The sequence below is a fragment of the Anopheles gambiae genome, chromosome 2 (assembly GCF_943734735.2).
Source record: "Anopheles gambiae chromosome 2, idAnoGambNW_F1_1, whole genome shotgun sequence".
NCBI classification, from domain to species: Eukaryota; Metazoa; Arthropoda; class Insecta; order Diptera; family Culicidae; genus Anopheles; species Anopheles gambiae.
The window spans coordinates 59,538,193-59,544,192 of NC_064601.1; positions in this window are offsets into that span (position 1 = coordinate 59,538,193).

Sequence of the window (6,000 nt, forward strand, 5' to 3'; positions counted from 1 at the left end):
AATGTGAACCCCCCCTCTCCCCTATGTAACAAACCGTAACGCTACAGGGAACCCCCTCCCCCCCCCTTTGAGCGTTACGTAATTTATGGACGCCCCCGAACTATATGAGCTTTTGCTACCTTAACTGCGGTTTCCCAAGGTCCGCCGAAATTAGGAGCGCGTGGTGGTATTAGATGCCACTGAATGTTTTCGTTAGACAAATGATTAGTTATTTTATTAGTATCTTTATGAAGGAATCGATAAATTTCATGCAATGCATTCTTTGCACCAATAAAATTGGTACCATTATCTGAGTATATGTTTTTTGGTTTTCCTCGTCGTGATACGAATCGATCCAAGGCCATCAGAAAGGTGGTGGTACTCAAGTCACCTGCGAGTTCTAAATGTACAGCCTTGGTGCTTATACAAACAAATACGCATACATATGCTTTTGGAGATGCAGCCTTGCGATGAGATGGACGCAAATAAAGTAGCCCACAATAATCCACACCAAAGCAGGAGAAAACTTCATTTTTATATATAAAATATATTATATATAAAATATATTATATATAAAATATATATATATAAATATATATATATATATATATATATATATATATATATATATATATATATATATATATATATATATATATATATATATATATATATAGATATATATCGATATATATATATATATATATATATATATATATATATATATATATATATATATATATATATATATATATATATATATATATATATATATATATATATATATATATATACATATATATATATATATATATATCCTTCTTCTTTGGCTCAACAACCGATGTCGGTCAAGGCCTGCCTGTACCCACTTGTGGGCTTGGCTTTCAGTGACTAATAGATTTCCCCCGATAGCAGGATAGTCAGTCCTACGTATGGCGGCGCGGTCTATTTGGGGATTGAACCCATGACGGGCATGTTGTTAAGTCGTACGAGTTGACGACCGTACTACGAGACCGGCTAATACATATATATATTTATGCACCAGTGTGCATAAATTAACCTCATCATTTATGAAGGATAAAGCCGATGTTGAGTTAGAAGGAACCGAGGAATTGTTGGTGTAACCAGAAGAGAAATATGAGGCAAATGCATTGCAAAACTCTTCATCTCCGGTAATGGTGTTTCCCTCAAACTGAAAAAGGATAGAATGAAATATCTTAGGAGGTATCGTCTGAACCGATCTGCTTTCAACTTTCGTTTATTTAAGTACGCTGCCTCTGCGCATCGACTATACAACAGGGCTCGTTTTGAGGCCTATTCGAGTAAACTGCAATCGCGTTTCCGTTCTGATCCAGCATCCTTCTGGCAATTTGTTAGGATTCGAAGAGGGTGCAATACGTTACCTAATGAAATGGTACTTGATTCTCGAACTGCCTCTACGCCTGTTGAGATCTGTGAGCTATTCTCTGCACATTTTTCCCAAATGTTTGAGCCACCGGTTAGTGACCCTAACCTTATTGAGGGTGGGCTACTCTACACGCCAGAGAACTTAATTAATCTCTCCGATATTTCGGTTAGCTCTGAAACAGTTGTACAGGTGTTATTTGGGTTGAAACGTTCTTTTACTCCTGGTCCAGATGGCATTCCTGCCTCTGTTTTAATAAACTGTAAGGACGTGCTTGCTCCACACCTTGCTAAAATTTTCAACCTTTCACTTTCTCTTGGGGTTTTTCCTGCTCTTTGGAAATCCTGTTGGCTTTTTCCGGTACACAAAAAGGGATGCCGTAGCATTGTTTCTAATTATCGTGGGATAACCCAAACTTGCGCCACAGCCAAAACTTTTGAGCTATGTATCCTTCCAACCATACTTCATAGTTGTAGTTCAGCTATTAGCCCTAAACAGCATGGGTTTATGCCTGGTAGGTCTACTTCAACTAATCTCATGTCTTTTATTTCCAATATTTTTAGATCTTTTGAGGCCGGTACCCAACTTGATGCAATATACACCGACTTTCATGCTGCTTTTGATAGTTTACCTCACTCTTTATTATTAGCTAAATTGTCTAAACTTGGTTTTGGTGATGGCATTATTAGCTGGCTGTCCTCATATTTAAGTAATCGATCATGCAGGGTTAAAACCGGGTCTTACTTACAGGGTTTTCCATTCCAATTAACAACTGTCCACAGTCAACTAGCAATCCTCGATTTGAAAAACACGATTGTCTACCACTTACAAACAAATCAAGCCGTTTTTGGTACACTGTCCATTTCAATTTCACAATTGTCGTCTTCGAAAACACACGTCAGATGCGGCACGGTTTGTTTTGGTTTTGGCTGGAACGTGTATCACTTGTCTGTAAGAATTGAACCATGTTGTAAACAGGTCTTGATTGAATATCAGATTATGGGAAAGCTGAGCAATTTGGACATGTTAAGCCGTTTTATCATTTGGTTTTAGTTATTCTTGCATCGTTACAGTTTTTAGGTTATTTTGGGACGTTGTAATTTTTTTTCATTAGCTACCAGTAAAAGCACCGATAAATGTCAAAATTCCTGCATTGTATTGAAAGATTAAAGTATACATAAAATGCCTAACATGTCCATGTTGCCCAGCAGCCCAACTACAAGTGATACACGTTCCAGCCAAAACCAAAACAAACCGTGCCGCATCTGACGTGTGTTTTCGAAGACGACAATTGTGAAATTGAAATGGACAGTGTACCAAAAACGGCTTGACTTGTTTGTAAGTGGTAGACAATCGTGTTTTTCAAATCGAGGATTGCTAGTTGACTGTGGACAGTTGTTAATTGGAATGGAAAACCCTGTATCTGAGGAGTTTTTTTGTACGTCAGGTGTCCCTCAGGGTTGTGTGCTAAGTCCACTTCTGTTTTCTTTGTTCATCAATGATGTTTGTAATGTTTTACCTCCTGATGGTCATCTCCTTTATGCGGATGATATCAAAATCTTTTTACATGTGTCTTCATCTTCTGATTTTCTGAGACTTCAGCATTACCTCAATGCTTTTGCTCATTGGTGTTCATCCAATTTACTTCGCCTGTGTCCCGAAAAATGTTCTGTTATTTCTTTCTCTCACTCTCTTTCTCCTATTTTATTTAACTATACTCTCTCTAGCGCTTCCCTCTCTCGTGTTATGTCCATCCGTGACCTTGGTATTATACTTGACTGTCGTCTTAACTTTAAGCTGCAGCTTGATGAGGTGCTACTAAAAGCAAATCGTACCCTTGGGTTTATCTTACGTTTTACCTCTATTTTTAGAGTTCAAAGCATCCTAAGAATCCTTTATTGTGCTTTGGTAAGGCCTATTCTTGATTATGCAAATATCATCTGGAATCCTCCCACTATTGATGGCTGTTCGAGAATTGAAAGCATTCAGCGCCTCTTTACCAGGATTGCCTTTCGTCGTTTGTTCGGTGCTGCCTCACTACCTCCCTATGAAACGCGATTGCAGTTATTCAATCTTCACTCCTTAAGCTTCCGCCGCCAAGTGTTTCAGGCTTGTTTTATTGGTGGCTTATTACTTTCTGCTACTGATGCTCCTGATTTACTCTCGTCCATCTCGCTGTATGTTCCCTCTCGTTCTCTTCGTCCACGTGATCCTCTGTCAATTGAAACACGTCATACTCTTTATACTTTCAATGACCCTCTTCTGTCCTGTTTCAGGTTGTTTAACCACTTTTACTATATCTTTGATTTCGACTCCTCTCTTAACTCTTTCCGTAACCGTATTTTTTCTTCTAATTCCCTTTAATTAATCTCCTTAGTTTTCTATTACTCTCTTTTTTTTTGTTTTTGTTAAGTTTATGATAGTCTCTACGCTCTACTCTTGTTTTTTTTCTTTTCTTTTTTGCTAGGTCAAGACTAGGTTAGTTAGGCTTAGTTTTTCATGAATTATTTTGTTTATTTGTAAGTATTAAATTAGTTTTAAGTCTATTATATTTAGCCTTGATGGCGGATATTGTATTAAATAAATGAAATGAAATGAAATGAAACATCCCAGAAACAATTGAACTACGCAATCAGCTGAATGCGTTGCTACAAAAGGGTGGCTTTCTCCTTCGCAAATGGTGTTTCAATGCTCCAGCAGTATTAGCTGACCTACCACCTGAACTTTTGCCACACATTCTTCTGTCAATTTTGACCCAGATGAAAGTATCAAAACCTTGGGCATATGTTGGGAGCCTACATCGGACAAATTTCGTATCAACATAAACATTAATATAATCAAGAGCCCTTACACCAAACGAAAGGTTCTATCAACCATAGCACAACTATATGATCCACTTGGATTGATTACCCCCATAACTATATGATCCTGATCAATCAGCCAACATGGACACCATAAATGCATTCTGTAATTCATTGCACTTAACGAGAGAGAAATATAAGAATGACTTTTTTATTCTGTTCGGGGACTTCAATCAACCTAATCTTAAGTGGGATATCAACGGCAAATTTCCGACACTGAATCTTATGCTTACCCGACTATCCCCTACCAGTCAAGCTCTACTCGATGAACTAAGCTTTGAAGGTCTTCGCCAACTTAACACTGTTCTAAACCACAATAACAACATGTTAGATCTAGTGTTTGCGAACGACAAAATTACTGATTACATGAGGCCAATCGAATTATGCATCGAAAGTATTGTTGAACCTGATGGACATCATCCAGCTTTACTTACATACTTCACGCTCCCGCAATACAGTGTACCGTCATTTCAACCCCCACGTCAAGCAGATTTCAATTTTAGACGAACTTATTTCACTGATCTCGTTTCTGCACTTAACCAAATCAACTGGGACTCTATCGCTGATTATGACGACATCAACGACAGTGTGGCTGAATTTTCTTCTCAAATGAATGAACTGTATGAACAATTCATCTCACGGTTTAATGTTCGTGCTCATCCACCATGGACCAATTCTGCACTACGTTTGGCTAAACGTCGAAGATCACGGGCCCTTAAAAAACTGCATTGACTAAAAAACAGCACTAATCAAATAAATTTTGTTCGCGCCTCAAAAATATATAAGCAGCTGAACCGAACCGCCTACGCCAACTACGTCAGGAAAATTGAAATCAATATCAAAAGACATCCCACATCATTCTGGAAATTTCCTAAGATAAGGAATCCTGTGGACGACTTCCTTCCTCGATGCAGTTTGAGGGAAACACCATTACCGGAGATGAAGAGTTTTGCAATGCATTTGCCTCATATTTCTCTTCTGGTTACACCAACAATTCCTCGGTTCCTTCTAACTCAACATCGGCTTTATCCTTCATAAATGATGAGGTTAATTTATGCACACTGGTGCATAAATATATGTATGTATATATATATATATATATATATATATATATATATATATATATATATATATATATATATATATATATATCGATATATATATATATATATATATATATATATATATATATATATATATATATATATATATATATATATATATATATATATATATATATATATATATATGTATATATCTAGATATAGATATATATATATATATATATATATATATATATATATATATATATATATATATATATATATACAGTATCGGACATAAAGATAGAACCCTGGTGTTTTCAACGCAGCATGCACCTGTTGGGACAGGTTTATGTGTGGTTTGTGTGTTTGTGTTTGTGTGTGTGTGTATGTGTGTGTATGTGTGTGAACATGTGTGTGTATGTGCATGTATGTGTGTGTGTGTGTGTGTATGTATGTTTGAATGTGTATTGGTGTGTGTGTTTGTATCACAAGTATGTCGTTTCGTATAGATTTGTTAGTAGTTTTTCTGTGTTTTGGGTAAGGTTTTTGATGTAATAAGCAGAACCACCGCCCTCGCGATCAGTGTTTTTTCGATCTATTAACAACTTTACGGTCTTCTTTCGCCGTGGTCTTCTGAGGACGTCCGGTTGACTTGCGCGTTTCGGTTGTCCAAGCGCGTTTCAGTTGTAAAAGCGCGTTTTGGTTGTCC